Genomic DNA, 16,786 nt, shown 5'->3' on the forward strand with positions numbered 1-16,786 from the left:
GGCTACAATTACCTTTTATTATGGTAAAATATACGTAACATAAAATGTACAATTTTAACCGTTTTTTGAGATTGACCAAGAAAAAAAACAGCAGCAACTCAAATTGCTAGGATGGAAATAAAAGAAGGGACACTACTGACATTAACAGAAGTAAAGAAGATTATTAAGAAAAACTATGAACAACTGTATGCCAATAAATTAGATAATCTAGGTGAAATGGACGAATTTATAAAAAGACACAAACTACCAAAATTGACTCTTGAAGAAAGAGAAAATGTTAATAGATCTACAACAGGCACAAAGATTGAACTAGTAATCAAAAAAATACCAAGAAAGCTATCCAGGCCTGGACAGCTTCACAGGTGCATCTACCAAACATTTAAATAAGAGTTATTACCAATTCTTCACACTCTTCCAGAAAAAGGAGAACACTTCCTAAATCATTCTATAAGGCCAGTATTACCTTGATACCAAACCAAAAAAAAAAAAAAAAAAAAAAGACATACAAGGAAAGAAAACTAGAATCAATTTCCTTTATGAATAGATGCCAAAATCTTTAACAAAATGCAATACTAGCAAACTAAATTCACAAACACAGAGAAAGAATTATATACCATGATCAAGTGGGATTCATCCCAGGAATGTGAGGTTGGTTCAACAAACAAAAACCAATTAATGCAATACACCATATCAACAGAAGAAAACGAGCCACACAACTATCTCAATGGATGCAGAAAAATCACGACAAAATCCAACACCCTTTCACATCAAAAACTTAACAAACTAGAAATAGAAGGAAACTTCCTCAACCTGAAAAGGGGCATTTATGAAAACCCGCAGCTAATGCCACACTTAATGGTGAAGGCTACATGCTTTCTCCCTAAGATCAGAAGAAAGACAAGAATGTCCCTAGCGCTGTTTCTACCCTACACTGTACTGAAGGTTCTAGGCAGGGCAAGTAGACAACAAAAAGAAATTAAAGGTATCCAAGTTAAAAAGGAAGAAGCAAAACTATCTGTACTCACAGAGATAATTTTATATATAAAATTTATATGATTTTTTATGTAAAAATTCTAATGAATTCACTAAAAAAACTATTAAAACTAATTAAAAAGTTCAGCAATTTTGCAGGATAAAAGATCAATATATAAAAATCAATTTACCTCAGGAATAAATTTAAGAAAGTAAGTGCAACTCTTACCCCTGCACTGTGAATGTAATTAATGCCACTGAATTGAACACTTAAAAATAGATAAAGTGGCCAGGCGCAGTGGCTCACGCCTGTAATCCCAACACCTTGGGAGGCCAAGGTGGGTGGATCGCCTGAGGTCAAGCGTTCGAGACCAGCCTGGCCAACATGGCGAAACCCTGTCTGTACTAAAAATACAAACATTAGCCAGGCGTCGTGGCGGGTGCCTGCAATCCCAGCTACTCGGGAGGCTGAGGCAGGAGTATCGCTTGGACCCGGGAGGCAGAGGTTGCAGTGAGCCAAGATTGTGCCACTGCACTCTAGCCTGGACGACAGACCAAGACTCCGTCTCAAAAAAAAAAAAAAAAAAAAAAAAAAAAGTTAAAGCAGCAAACTTTATGTATTTTTACCCCAATTAAAAAGAAAACTAAACAACTCTCACTCTGAAAACTGAAACTTTTTTTAAATTAAATTTAAATTTATTTATTTATTTGAGATGGAGTCTCACTCTGAAGCCCAGGCTGGGGTGCAGTGGCGTGATCTCGACTCACTGCAACCTCTGCCTCCCGGGTTCAGGCGATTCTTTCACCTCAGCCTCCCGAGTAGGTGGGATTACAGGCGGCTGCCAACACACCCAGCTAATTTTTGTATTTTTGTAGAGACAGGGTTTCACCATGTTGGCCAGGCTGGTCTTGAACTCCTAACCTCAGGTGATCCGCCCACCTCAGCCTCCCAAAGTGTTGGGATTACAGGCGTGAGCCACCATAGCCATCCTTTATTTGAATTTTAAAAGTTCTAAATAAGTGGAAAGGCATCTTATGATCGTGGGACAAGAGACTTTAATACTGTTAAGATGGCAATACTCCCCAAATTGACCTACAGATTCAATGAAATCCTTGTAAGAATCCCAGCTGGCTTACTATTAGAAACTGACAAGCTGTTCCTAAAATGCATATGGAAACTCAAAGAACTTAGAAAGAATTGTCAAAACAATCTTGAAAAACAACAAAGTTGGAGGACTCATACTTCCTAATTTGAAAACTTACTACAAAGCAACAGTAACCAAGACAGTGTGGTACTGGCATAAGAAGAGACACATATATTAATGGAATATAACCGAGAGGCCAGAAAGAAACTCATACATTTATGGTCAACTGATTCTGATAAGGATTCTAAGACCATTCAACGGGAGAAAGAATATAGTCTGTTCGACAAACATTGTTGGAACAAACTGGTTATCTGCATGCAAAAGAATGAATGTAACCCCTCTACCTCGTATCATAGCAAAAATTAATTCAAAATTGACCAAAGAACTAAACGTAAATGCTAAAACTAAAAAACTCTTAGAAGAAAACACATGTATAAAAGAAAACACAGGTATGAAACTTTGTGACCTTGCGCTGCCAATGGATTGTTAGATATGACAGCAAAAACAACAACAACAAAAAATACTTAAATTTGTTTTCCTGCACAGAAGGGGCTCTAGGCAGCCATGGCGCCCAGCCAGAATGGCATGGAAGCCCCACTTCCACAAGGACTGGCAGCTGGCTCGTGGCCACATGGTTCAACCAGCCGGCCCGGAAGATCCGCAGATGCAAGGCCGGGCAAGCTAAAGTGCCCCACATTGCCCTGCACACCGCGTTGGGACCCATCCGGCCCATCGTGTGGTGCCGCACAGTGCGAAATCACACCAAGGTGCGCACCGGCCGCGGCTGCAGCTTGGAGGAGCTCAGGGTGGCCGGCATTCACAAGAAGGTGGCCCAGACCATTAGCATCTCTGTGGATCCAAGGAGGCGGTACGAGTCCACCGAGTCCCTGCAGGCCAAGGTGTGGCGGCTGAAGGAGCACCACTCCAACCTCACCCTCTACCCCAGGAAGCCCTCGGCCACCAGGAAGGGAGACAGTTCTGCTGAAGAACTGAAACTGGCCACCCAGCTGACAGGACCGGTCATGCCCATCCCAAACGTCTGTAAGAAGGAGAAAGCCCAAGTCATCACCGAGGAGAAGAATTTCAAAGCCTTCGCTAGTCTCCACATGGTCCATGCCGACGCCCGGCTCTTTGGCATACCGGCAAAGAGACAAGGAAGCTGAAGAACAGGATGTTGAAGACAAAAAATAAAGCCCTCTTGGGACTTGTAATAAATCAGCAGTTTAAAAAAAATAAGTTAAATTAGACTTCAAAATTAAGAACATCTGTGCTTCAAAGGATAACATCAAGATAGTGAAATGACAACCCACAAAATGGGAGAAAATATGTGCAAATCGTATGTCCAATATGGGGCTTGTATCTAGAATATACAGAGAACTCTTAAAATTCAACAAAAACACAACCCAATTTTTTTTTTTTTTTTTTTTGAGACGGAGTCTCACTCTGTCACCCAGGCTGGAGTTCAGTGGCGTGATCTCAGCTCACTGCAAGGCTCCGCCTCCCGGGTTCACGCCATTCTCCTGCCTCAGCCTCCCGAGTAGCTGGGACTACAGGCGCCCGCCACCATGCCTGGATAATTTTTTGTATTTTTAGTAGAGATGGGGTTTCACCGTGTTAGCCAGGATGGTCTCCATCTCCTGACCTCGTGATCTGCCCGCCTCGGCCTCCCAAAGTGCTAGGATTACAGGCGTGAGCCACTATGCCCGGCCAAGACAACCCGATTTTTTAAATGAGTAAAGAACTTGAATAGACATTTATCCGAAGAAGATATACAAATGTCTAACACATGAAAAGATGTTCAACAACATTCACTATTAGGGAAAAGCAAATCAAAACCACAATGAGAAACGACTTCACACCCACTAGGACAGAAGACAACAAGTGCTGGCAAGGATGCGGAGAAACTGGAACCCTTGTGGGCTGCTGGTGGGAATGTAGACCACTGTAGAAAACAACCTGGCAGTTCCTCAGGATGCTCAACACAGAGCCTTCACATGACCCAGCAATTCCACTCTGAGGTATACACTCGAGGGACATGAAAACATATCCCACAAAAACTTGTACATTAATGTTCAGAGAATAGGTATTAAAAATAAACAAAAGGTACTTTGGGAGGCCCAGGCAGGTGGATCACCTGAGGTCAGGGGTTTGAGACCAGCCTGGCCAACCAGGCGGCCAAAAGCCACCTCTACTAAAAATACAAGAATTAGTCAGGCGTAATCCCAGCTATTTGGGAGGCTGAGGCAGGAGAATCGCTTGAACCCAAGAGATGGAGGTTGCAATGAGCCAAGATCATGGCACTGCACTCCAGCTTGAGAGAGAGAGCAAGACTCCATCTGAAAACAAACAAAAACACCAAATAAATAAACAAAAGGTAAACAGATGTCCATCAACTGATGAATGGATAAACAAAATGAGAGCTGTCCACACAACGGAGTACTATTTGGCCATAAAAAGGGATAATGCACTATATACGCTACAACATGGGATGAACCTTGACAACATGATGTCAGTCATGAAAGACCCATATTATATGACGCCACTTACAGAAAATACCCAGAACAGGCAGATATATAATGAAAGTAGATTTGTGGTTGCTCAGGGCTGGGGTGGGGGTAGAGTTGGGGATAATAGCTAAAGGTTACAGGGTTCCTTTGGCGGTGATGGCGAAGATGGTTGCACGACTCGACGAATATACTAAAACACACCAACACTGAACTGTATGCTTTAAACAGGTAAATCATGCATGACTTGAATCTCGATAAAGCTGTTACAAAAAAAAAAAAGGAAAAAAATTATCTGGTAATTGTAAATGGCAGAGAAGCCTTTCTTCTTCACTGAAATAAACTATTAGCAGTATAATTCAACTTAAATTTCTCTATATTGCTGACAGCTGGTTTCTATTTAAAACTCCTCCTAACATATTATGTCACAAAGATTATCAAAACTTCATAAACACAAATCTTGCTTTTTAAAAAAATAATTAAATATTTGTAGAAGGAAATATATCCAGGCTTATCATTTTGGTTACATAAAACCATGTCAATGTCTGATGTTTTGAGAAATATTTCTTGTTATGACACAGTATAATATCAATGCCATCCCTGACACCTTAATTAACTGGTAAAACTGGAAATAGAGCATTTCCAGTAACTTCTCAATTCGCTGCTAGTCAGACAGTATTTCCCACATATTTGAATCCAGTTTCATTTTAAAGGTACATCAGAAAGCTGCTCTATTAATAAACAAAGACTTTTCAACAATTTGGTTTCAAATACTTCGGGTTAGAAAACAAACATCCATTTAAGACAGAGCTGCAAAATTATTATTATTACTTTTTGGAGACAGAGTCTCACTCTGTCGCCCATGCTGGAGTGCAGTGGTGCAATCATAGCTCACTGCAGATTCAACCTCCTGGGTTCAACCAATCCTCCCAAGTAGCTGAACTACAGGTGCACACCAACACAGCCGGCACTTTTTTTTTTTTTTTTTTTTTGAGACAGAGTCTCGCTCTGTCACCCAGGCTCGAGTGCACTGGTGCAATCTCGGCTCACTGCAACCTCCACCTCCCGGGTTCAGGCAATTCTCCCGCCTCAGCCTCTTGAGTAGCTGGGACTACAGGCGCCCGCCACCATGCCCGGCTAACTTTTTGTGTTTTTAGTAGAGATGGGGTTTCACCATGTTGGCCAGGATGGTCTCGATCTCCTGACCTCATGATCCACCAGCCTCAGCCTCCCAAAGTGCTGGGATTACAGGCGTGAGCCACCACGCCTGGCCCTAATTTTTTAAATTTAATTTTGCAGAGACGGGGGTCTCACTATGTTGCTGAAGCTGGTCTTGAACTCCTGGGCTCCAGCAATCTTCCCACCTCGGCCTCCCAAAGTGCTGGGATTGCAGGCGTGAGCCACCGTGCCCGGCCTCCAAAATTAACCTTTAAGGATTGCTGCATAACCACTGATAAAATCAACATCTTTCTCAATAGTAAAGCATCAGTAGAAATGGTATTTCAAATTAAAGTATAAGATGGGTCAGGTGTGGTGGCTCACACCTGTAATCCCAGCACTTTGGGAGGCCGAGGCAAGAGGATCCCTTGAGCTCTGGAGTTCAAGACCAGCCTGGCCAACATAGGGAGACTCTGTCTCTAAAATAAATAAATAAATAAATAAATAAATAAATAAATAAATAAATATTGAAAAATAAATTCGGCTCACCAGTTTTTTAAACAAAGTGATAGATTGAATTATTTTAATTCAATGATTTCGCACTAACAAGGGTGAAGTACAACACAGCAAGGACCCTGAAGTGCTGTTTTGGGTGCTGTGGCAAGGGAGTTCTAGTCACCTTTGCACCTCGCTACGTTATTTATGTTTTTAGAGAATGAAGAGGGGCAAGAATATTTCTTATTCTGCTCTGGTTTATTTTCAATGGGTGATTTCCTACATACCAAAAGCTCTGGAGGTTAAACACAGCTCTATGACATTTCCAGAAAGATGAAGTTTCTATAGGCAACTCCTGCGTCACAAAAGCCCAGCTGTGAACAGCCCCACATCACATGGTCTCCACAGGGACCCCTGCACCCTCCCAGCCCCGAGCAGCAGGCGCTGTCCAGCCACCGTATTTCCACTTTCAACACTTCCTTCAGGTACTCCCTGCTTCTTCACATTCTCATAACCCCCTTCTCCTCTCCTCCAATGCTTGTACAGCCACGAGAGAAAAAAGAAAAACCTGCTCTCCTGTCGTCCCATTTCCTCCTTCTACTCATGGGGGACTCTTTCAAGTAAGTAAGTGTAAGAATAGAAACAGCAACATATCCAAATCAAAACAAAGAGGAACTACACTCTGACTTCGTGCAGAGATGAGAGCTGGGGCGTCTCGCACACCTGGAAACCACAGCGGCGCATAATCACACTGCCACGAGCCTCAAGGACAACGTGAGCTCCAGAACAGGAATTTTGTTTTCTTCACTGCTGCAGTGCCTAGCACATCTTAAGTCCTTAAAAAATATTTGCTAAGTGTACGACAAGGGATGACAGCAGACTAGAAATGTCAACACGATTTTGCAGAGTGGGAAAAAGCAAATGGACGAGTGGTATCTAACCCAGCAAAGCCAGAAAACCAGAACTTAACTGCGCAGCAGGGGCAACGAGGCTGGGGAATGAGAAGAGGCGCTCAGATCTCTGAAGGCCTGAGGGTAATGGGCACAAAAGAGCATCCGCTTCAAGTCTGTGGGAGAAACAGTCAGATCCTCCCCCACCAGCCCTCCTCCACCTCAGCCACCTTCCCAGAAACTGACAGCTATGCCCCCCAACCCCTAAACCCCAAGCAGGAGACTGGAAACTCCTCTCTAGGGAGACTTACAGCCCCAAAATAAAGAATTCTATCACTAACTTCTGGCAGTGGCCCTCAAATTGGCAGGGTCCATGCTCTATTTCCTCATGGTGAGACTCAACACTTAAAAGTCGGCCCCATGCATACAGGGAGTTTCCAATCGTCCCATTCATAACCATGGAAAGACAGCCAGTAATCACCAGAGTTTCGGCGAGAAGCCTCTAACAAAGAGAATGACCAAAGTAGAAAACAGGTGAAAACGCACAGGAAACAGACAAGGTAGGAGGCAAAGGGAAAGAAACATCTACGTAACAAACGTGTGCAGGAATCAACAAAACATTAAACAAAGAAATGTGTCTAAAACGCACTGCCTTCATGAAACAGAAAGAGGATGTTATAAAAAGGACTACTGAGAACAACAACACTTTTTTTTGGAGACAGTCTCTCTCTGTCGCCCAGGCTGGAGTGCAGTGGCGTGATCTCAGCTCACTGCAACCTCTGCCTCCTGGGTTCAAGCGATTCTCCTGCCTCAGCCACCAGAGTAGCTGGGATTACAGGCACCTGCCACCATGCCCGGCTAGTTTTTGTATTTTTAGTACAGACGGGGTTTTGCCATGTTGGCCAGGCTGGTCTCCAACTCCTGAGAGTTGATCCACCTGCCTTGGCCTCCCAAAGTGCTGGGATTACAGGCATGAGCCACCGCGCCCAGCCTTACATTGAATTTTTGTTTCCGACACTGTATCTTTGATTTTTAAGTGTTCTTGGCTGGGCGCAGCAGCTCATGCCTATAATCCCAAGCACTCTGGGAGGCCAAGGCGGGTGGATCACGAGGTAAGGAGTTCGAGAACAGCTTGGCCAACATGGTGAAATCCCATCTCTACTGAAAATACAAAAACTAGCTGGGCTTGGTGGCGGACGCCTGTAATCCCAGCTACTTGGGAGGCTGAGGCAGGAGAATCACTTGAACCTGGGAGGCGGAGGTTCCTGTGAGCTCAGATCACGCCACTGCACTCCAGCCAGGGCAACAGAGTAATACTCTGTCTCAAAAAAAAAAAAAAAAAAAAATTAGAACAAACATTAAAACTACAGTATTATCAACAAAAGTTCCCCAGAGCTGAAGGACCCAAGCGTCCCAATCAAAAAGACCCATCAAAGAACATTAGAGATAAACAAGAGTTCCCTGAAAGCTTCCAGAGATTTTACAAAAGAAAAGTCCCACACAGAGACTTGGAAACCATCGTGGTCTCAGACTTCTCATTACCAACACTCTCAGTGTAGACAGCAATGCCTCCATGCTTTCAAACTTCTGAGGAACAATGACTTCCAACCTAGAATTCTGTACGCAGGCAAAGTGCCATTCAAATGTGAGGGAAGAAAGGGCATTTTCAGCCAGGCATGGTGACTCATGCCTGTAATCCTGACACTTGGGGAGGCCGAAGCGGGCAGATTCCCTGAGCTCAGGAGTTCGAGACCAGCCTGGGCAACATGGTGAAACCCTGTCTCTACTAAAATACAAAAAATTAGCTGGGTGTGGTGGTGTGCACCTGTAGTCCCAGCTACTCGGGAGGCTGAGGCAGGAGAACTGCTTGAACCGGGAGGCGGAGGTTGCAGTGAGCCAAGATTGCACCACTGCACTCCAGCCTGGGCAATAGAGCAAGACTCTGTCTCCAAAAAAAAAAAAAAAAAAAAAAAACCATTTTCAGACAGACCTGGTTCAAAAAATTTACCTCCGATGAATTCTTTCTCAGGAAGCTACTAGAAGATTCACTCCACCAAAAGATGAAAGACACAGAATCCAGAAAGGGGAATTCAACAGAGGAAAGAGACACAAAGAATCCCCGCAAGGAATGAAAAGCACTCCAAGGAGGACTGCTCAGTAGCAGGCCTGCAGGACACCCGGCCCAGGCTGAAACAGAAAAGTGGCAGGCCTGGAAGGGATGAAGGTGATAAGATTATTTGAGGTGTTTAATGGAGGAGTTCTAGTTAAAAGCCTGGCACTAAATTCATGACTGTACATTGAAAACCAAGCTAAAGAAAATTCGGCCGGGAGCGGTGGCTCACTCCTGTAATCCTAGCACTTTAGGAGGCCAATGCGGGCGGACTGCTTGAGGTCAGGAGTTCAAGATCAGCCTGGCCAACATGGTGAAACCCCATCTGTACTAAAAACACAAAAATTAGCCAGGCATGGCTGGGCGCGGTAGCTCACGCCTATAATCCCAGCACTCTGGGAGGATGAGGCAGGTGGATCACGAGGTCAGGAGATCGAGACCATCCTGGCTAACACGGTGAAACCCTGTCTCTACTAAAAATACAAAAAAAAAAAAAAATTAGCCGGGCGTGGTGGCGGGTGCCTGTAGTCCCAGCTACTCGAGAGGCTCAGACAGAATGGTGTGAACCCAGGAGGCGGAGCCTGCAGTGAGCCAAGATCGCGCCACTGCACTCCAGCCTGGGCGACAGAGCAAGACTCCGTCTCAAAAAAAAAAAAAAAAAATTAGCCAGGTGTGATGGTGGGTGCCTGTAATCCCAGCTACTCGGGAGACTGAGGCAGGAGAATCACTTGAACCCGGGAGGCGGAGGCTGCAGTGAGCCAAGATCATGTCACTGCACTCCAGCCTGGGCAACAGAATGAGCCTCCATCTCCAAAAAAAAAAAATTTACTCCATGGGATTATTATAAGAAAAGAAAATAAAGAAAATTCACTCCAATAACACAAAACTATTTCCCCTAGTAAATTGTATCTTACATGGCTTAGCTGTGAAGACAGTTACCTAACAATAAGAATGCAGACACTGAATTACCAATTTAAACAAAATTATATAAACATATTTGGAACACAGAAAAAGAGAGCAAGGGGTGAATGTGTTTCAGGCAGTGGAGGGACAATGTAGAACAGTTCTAAGGCCTCTTCTACAGCAGAAGTCAGCAATGTCTAAAACGGTAAAATCAGAAATTAGCAGTACCAGCATGCTACACAGAAATATGAAATTTAAGGCAGGCATTGCTAAGCACCCACCAATACCCAAGGATCTTCTATAGTAACATCCCACCCCCGGCCTGCTTGGCTGAAGGAGGGTGGGATGGCCACCGTCTCAGATGGTGGCCTGAGGGTGGGAAAAGGCCGCAGCCCCGGAGGCCTCTTGGAGCAAGGCTGTCCAACTAGCACTGACTGCTGACACGTCAACTTCACGTGAGAGAAATCAACCTGATTTTATTTAAGTCATTGTCACTTTGTTCTCCATTACTGGCAGCTAAATGTGATCCTAACTAAAATGATAAGTAGAAACAGAGGAGTTAAAAGTGGTAGTCTGTGGGAAGTTGGAGCGCGGAGCAAGCGACTGGTAGAGGGACTGCTGTCTTGCATTACAACCCAGTAGTACCGCTTAGTTTCCAAAACTAAGTAAATGCATTACATTGATAAAAGTTAAATGATGTTAAAAGAAAATCACCCCATGGGGCATGGTGGGAAGTGCTGTTAACCTTAACTTTTTTTTATTTATTTGAGACAAAATTTTGCTCTTGTTGCCCAGGCTGGAGAGCAATGGCACAATCTTGGCTCACTGCAACCTCCGCCTCCCAGGTTTAAGTGATTCTCCTGCCTCAGCCTCCTGAGTAGCTGGGATTACAGGCGTGCGCCACCAGCCCGGCTAATTTTTGTATTTTTAGTAGAGACGGGGTTTCACCATGTTGGCCAGGCTGGTCTTGAACTACTGACCTTGTGATCCACCCGTCTCGGCCACCCAAAGTGCTGGGATTACAGGCATGAGCCAATGCACCCGGCCATAACCTTAACTTCTAAAACTAAGATTAGATGCGTCTTTTGGGGTCAATTTCAAATTCTAATACTGAATTGTGGATATCAGACTTTTTATTTTAAAGGCAACAGAATATGAAGGCATTGTAGTTTTAGAAAGGCAGAGTGATGAAGAGAGTTTGAGACTGATCTGGCAGAGGTATTTAAAACTTCAAGTGGGAAAGGCATTCATTTAGGCCTGAGGACCTGGGAGCTTTACCTAGGTCACTGACAATGAGAATAGAAAGAAAAGGCTAAAATAAAATAAAGATATTTCAAAGCAGGCACCTGCAAGGAGGCCTGAGGCTGACCGCAGTCCTGTGAAGGACAGAAATGCTGGTTAGAGGGCTGTTTGCCCAGAAACGGTTAGGGAAAATGCTCAGAACCTGGTTTACCCAACGTGAGTGGGGAGTGGGCTGGAGGGCAGGTTAACATGACCTCCCCAAACTCCTAACATAGCGGAGCGCAGCGGCTCACACTTATAATCCCAACATTTGGGAGGCCAAGGTAGGAGGATTACTTGAGCTTGAGTTCAATTCCACCCTGGGCAATACAGCAAGACCTCGTTTCCACAAAAAATAAATAATTAGCCAGGTGTAGCGGTGTATGCCTATTGTCCCAGCTATTCAGGAGGCTGAGGCTGGAGGACTGCCTGAGCCTGGGAAGTCAAGGCTGCAGTGAGACATGACAGAGCCACTACACTCCAGCCTGGGTAACAGAGCAAGACCCTGTCTTGGGGGGAAAAAAAAAATTCTTAACAGTTTTCCAACCTATGACTCTGCAATTTTGAAGGTCAGGGAAATCATCATCTAAATTAACACTGGGAATCACCTTACGATAGGTCCCAAATGTTCTCCAAAGACTCTCCAATCCAAGGACCGAATTTGAATGAAATTATATCATTCCATTCAAATTTATGTTTGAATTTCTAATTCCTAAGAAAAACAAAAATCCAAAGAAGTTCTCTATTACATATCGATTTTTTGCAGTTTTAATCAAAAAACAATTTTGTTGCCACTGTTACCTACCAATCAATAAAACTAACCAAAAACCTAACCCCCAACACAGATTGTTTAAAATCAAACTGAAACTTGACCTTTATCTCCCAGTTAGTGGCTAGTGTATTTGGGGCGGGGCGGGGGAGAAAGATTACTACACGCAGTTCACATTGCCAAAACACTTCTGATTTTAGATTTAAGGAGAGGGTGTTTCCTCTCATCCATTCTCATTAGCAAGAGAGGCTTTCTGTGAGCTTCTCACACAAATTTAAGGTAACCATAACATACTGTCATCCCATAACACTAAGAATCTAAAAAAAAAAAAACGTGGTCAAGGACTAATAGGTATTATGTTATGGGTTTCGGGATGAGATTACATGGTAACATTGTTTTTAGCCTCTTCCAGCTAAAAAAAAAAAAAAACAGCTTTGTCTCTTTTCAGAGAAAAGCATTTGACAGTTTCACTGTATTAAATATAGTTTGGAATTAACAGTCCTGTGTGCCTGCCTGTTTATCCAGCATCATTCATGTCAGCGCAACCAGGAGACATCTAAGGGCACCTGGCTTGCGACAAGAGGCAGGGCGGAGGCAAGCAGAGGAGCTCTCTGTCAACCCTGCAGTGTTGTGAGTTCTGTAATTTACATGCATTTGAGTATTTTGCCTGAAGGGCAATTCACTGCACATTTTAAACTTTTTCAGGTAGCTCACACAGTGGTATCCTGAAGTGAGAACTATTTCTTCAAATCCAATTTTATTTCTTTGAAGTCTAGATTTAAGAGAGACACTGCTGCTCACTGTGAAGCCCAACTGTCATGGAAGGAAGAGGTTTTTTGTTTTTTTTTTGGAGACAGGGTCTTGCTCTGTTGCCCAGGCTGGTGTGCAGTGGCGCAATCTCAGCTCACCGCAACCTCCGCCTCCTGGGTTCATGAGATCCTCCTGCCTCAGCCTCCCAAGTAGGTGGGACTATGCGTGGCACCACACCCGGCTAATTTTTGTATTTTTAGTACAGACGGGTTTTCACCTTGTTGGCCAGGCTGGTCTCAAACTCCTGATCCACTCACCTTGGCCTCCCAAAGTGCTGGGATTACAGGTGTGAGCCACCACACCCAGCCTGAAGTTTTAAGACAGAAAAGGTAGGGCTGGGTTGTTAATGTTTAATGGTTTCAGCTGTCCTATCTCATGCTATTATAGTCAGTATCAAACAGCTACCATAGAATCTACATGATCTAAATTAGGTTAAACTAATTTTTATCATGCAATCCTAACATTTCCCTATAATTCAGATCTTACTCAAAAGATCTATTTCTTAAGTCTGTTATTTTTAAAAAGTGTTCCCATGTTATGCAAATATTCTATCCAGAGAAATCATTAAGATAAAAATGTATTTGAGCCGGGCACAGTGGCTCACGCCTGTAATCCCAGCACTTTTTATTATGAGATGTTTAGCACCGTGTCAGTTAAGCCTTACTTATTAAATTCGGTGACATCATCCCACTCACACCTTGGGCTGGCCATTCCCACACTAACAGCTATGGGCATTCACATCCATGGAGGAGGACCGTGAGAAGATACTGTCACACTCATGGTGAGAAAAGCCACAAATGAGGAACCACCCAGAAGACTAGGAGGATTAATTCTATTCATGAAGAGGAAGCACATCTCGAGAGATGCCCGGACTGGGAACTGGAAACCCACGGTCCGCCTCTGTGACACCAGCATCAAGCCTGAGGCCTCCCTCCTGGTCTGAAGGCCACACAGCAGCCAGGGCAGAGGACCACTGTGGCCTGCCCAATGCCCATAGGCTAGGATTTCAAACATCAGCTCCATCCAAACGCAACATTAGCTGTTACAAATAAGCTGTGGGAAAAATATTTAACACATAAGACAGTATTTGTATATGACAAAGATGAAAGACAACAAATTCATCTCACTGGGTTGTCCGTATTTGTTGCTATTTACTTTTGGAAACTGTAAAGTGTTTCATATGTTCTGCTTCAAATGGTATCAAGATATTTTCAAAATAGCTTAAAGAAATATACATGCAAGGCCGGGCGTGGTGGCTCACGCCTGTAATCCCAGCACTTTGAGAGGCCGAGGAGGGTGGATCACGAGGTCAGGACTTTAAGACCAGCCTGGCCAAGATGGTGAAACCCTGTCTTTACTAAAAATACAAAAATTAGCCAGGCGTGGTGGCAGGCACCTATAATCCCAGCTACTCGGGAGACTGAGGCAGAGAATTGCTCGAACCCGGGAGGCGGAGGTTGCAGTGAGCCAAGATCGCACCACTGCACTTCAGCCTGGGCAACAGAGTGAGACTCCGTCTCAAAAAAAAAAAAAAGAAAAGAAAAGAAAAGAAAAGAATATACACGCAAAGCAGGGCATTAAGGTTCAAGATTTCATAGAGGAAACCAATCAAGCTATAGGAAAATTAAAGACAAAAACCTACAATGAAAGTTGAAATGACTCGGCCAGGCACGGTGGCTCACACCTGTAATCCAAGAACTTTGGGAGGCCGAGGGGGGCAGATCACGAGGTCAGGAGATCGAGACCATCCTTGCTAACACGGTGAAACCCCGTCTCTACTAAAAATACAAAAAAATTAGCCAGGTGTGATGGCGGGCGCCTGTAGTCCCAGCTACTCAGGAGGCTGAGGCAGGAGAACAACGTGAACCCGGGAGGCAGAGCTTGCAGTGAGCCGAGATCTCGCCACTGCACTCCAGCCTGGGCGACAGAGTGAGACGCCGTCTCAAAAAAAAAAAAAAAAGTTGAAATGACTCTTGTCCCATGCGACCACTGTGGCAATAAGAAAATATGAGCCAAAAATAATCATATTTTATTTATTTTTGAGACAGGGTCTCACTCTGTTGCCCAGGCTGGAGTGTAGTGGCATGATCATTGCTCATTGCAGCCTTGACCTCCCAGGCTCAAGTGATCCACCCACCTCAGCCTCCAGAGTAACTGGGACTACAGGTGTGCGCCACCATGCCCAGCTAATTTTTATATTTTTATAAAATTTTATTTTGACATTTATTATAGATACTGGGTTTTGTCAGGTTGCTCAGGCTGGTCTTGTCTTCCTGAGCTCAACCAATCCTCCACCTTGGCCTCCCAAAGTGCTGGGATTACAGGCATGAGCCACTGCACCAGGCCATAATCTTCCTTTAAAACTTAAAAAGTTTACTACCTATACTTTCCAAATTTCCTCACATATTCCCCATTAAGCCTCCAAATCTGGGCTGAATCAGCTACTTTTCTTCCTTAAGTTTCAAGAATTCTCCATAATTGTCATTAGATACCTGACAAGATTTGGGAAGTGGGGAAAGGTTGGCTTTTCCACGTGACAGGAATCGACATATCAGAGGTTTCAAATGTCATGGAGTGGTGAATCCAAAAACTGAACAGTCCACTGATTGACAGCCTATATGTGTTTCCTGAGCAGAAGTAATTCCACTTGGAAGTTAGAGTACCTAATATTGCTCTATAAATAGTTTTATTCAAAAACATTATTCTGTGCTTTCCAATCGAAACAACCAGGCAATTCCAAGCAACATTAAATACTAACTGCACACATGTTAACTAGAAATACACCACTTTAGAGTTACAATGACGTATATGTTAACATAAATGACTTTAAATACTTGTAAAACATATTGATATTTCATTAAAACACCACCTTCTAAGTCCATTCTTCTCTATAATTGAAAGTTTATACTTTTGTGCAAACTGAGTTCCTGAGAATAATGTAGTTTGTAATCACAATTTCCAAAGAGTCAGAATACAACTTTGAAAATATGTCTATGTTACAGCACAGTTCCCGTTTAGATTTGGAAAGGCCAGATCTCATAAAATATGACCTCCACACATGCTGACAAGAGCTTCCTCCAGGGAAGCCCACCAGTAATGCCTGGTGGAGAGAGGTGGCTGCACAATGGCCCCCAGGGCCCCCGCCCTCAGACTAATCTCCTTCTAGGTCCCAGGCCAGAGGCCAGTGGGACCACACCTTCCCAGCAAAACCAACTTTCCCTCTGCTTCCTCTTCCCAGTCACACTCACAGGTGGTGCACCAAGTTGAACCTGACAGTGGAACTGTGTGGGTTTCAAGATCGAGTGATCAGAAAGGAACGGTAAACAAACTGGGTGCAGTGGCTCACGCCTGTAATCCCAGCACTTTGGGAGGCCGAGGCAGGTGGACCACCCGAGGTCAGGAGTACAAGACCAGCCTGGCCAACACTGTGAAACCCCTTCTCCACTAAAAATACAAAAATGAGCCGGGCATGCTGGTACGTGCCTGTAGTCCCAGCTACTCGGGAGGCTGAGGCAGGAGAATTACTTGAACCCAGGAGATGGAGGTTGTAGTGAGCCAAGATCATGCCACTGCACTCCAGCCTAGGCAACAGAGTGAGACTCTTGTCTCCAAAAAAAAGAAAGAAAAGGTAAACAAAATATTCAGATTTTAACATGCACCAAAGACCTCACTTTCAAAGCAACGGTGAAGTCAATTAATTATTCAGTTGGAAATCGTGTCACTGACAAAGGACGCTAGAAAGCAAATAC

At 44.0% G+C, this 16,786-nt stretch overlaps 1 protein-coding gene and 1 pseudogene across 5 annotated transcripts in view; one reads left to right on the forward strand and one right to left on the reverse strand.

The window, feature by feature from the left end:
* The window catches only part of CDC42BPB (CDC42 binding protein kinase beta), a 128,013-nt gene that overhangs the window by 109,228 nt on the left and 1,999 nt on the right, over window positions 1-16,786 (reverse strand). The gene's annotated exons all lie outside the window — the stretch shown is intronic.
* On the forward strand, window positions 2,682-7,415 carry LOC100980462 (large ribosomal subunit protein eL13-like; annotated as a pseudogene).

The sequence above is a fragment of the Pan paniscus genome, chromosome 15 (genome assembly GCF_029289425.2).
Source record: "Pan paniscus chromosome 15, NHGRI_mPanPan1-v2.0_pri, whole genome shotgun sequence".
NCBI classification, from domain to species: domain Eukaryota; kingdom Metazoa; phylum Chordata; class Mammalia; order Primates; family Hominidae; genus Pan; species Pan paniscus.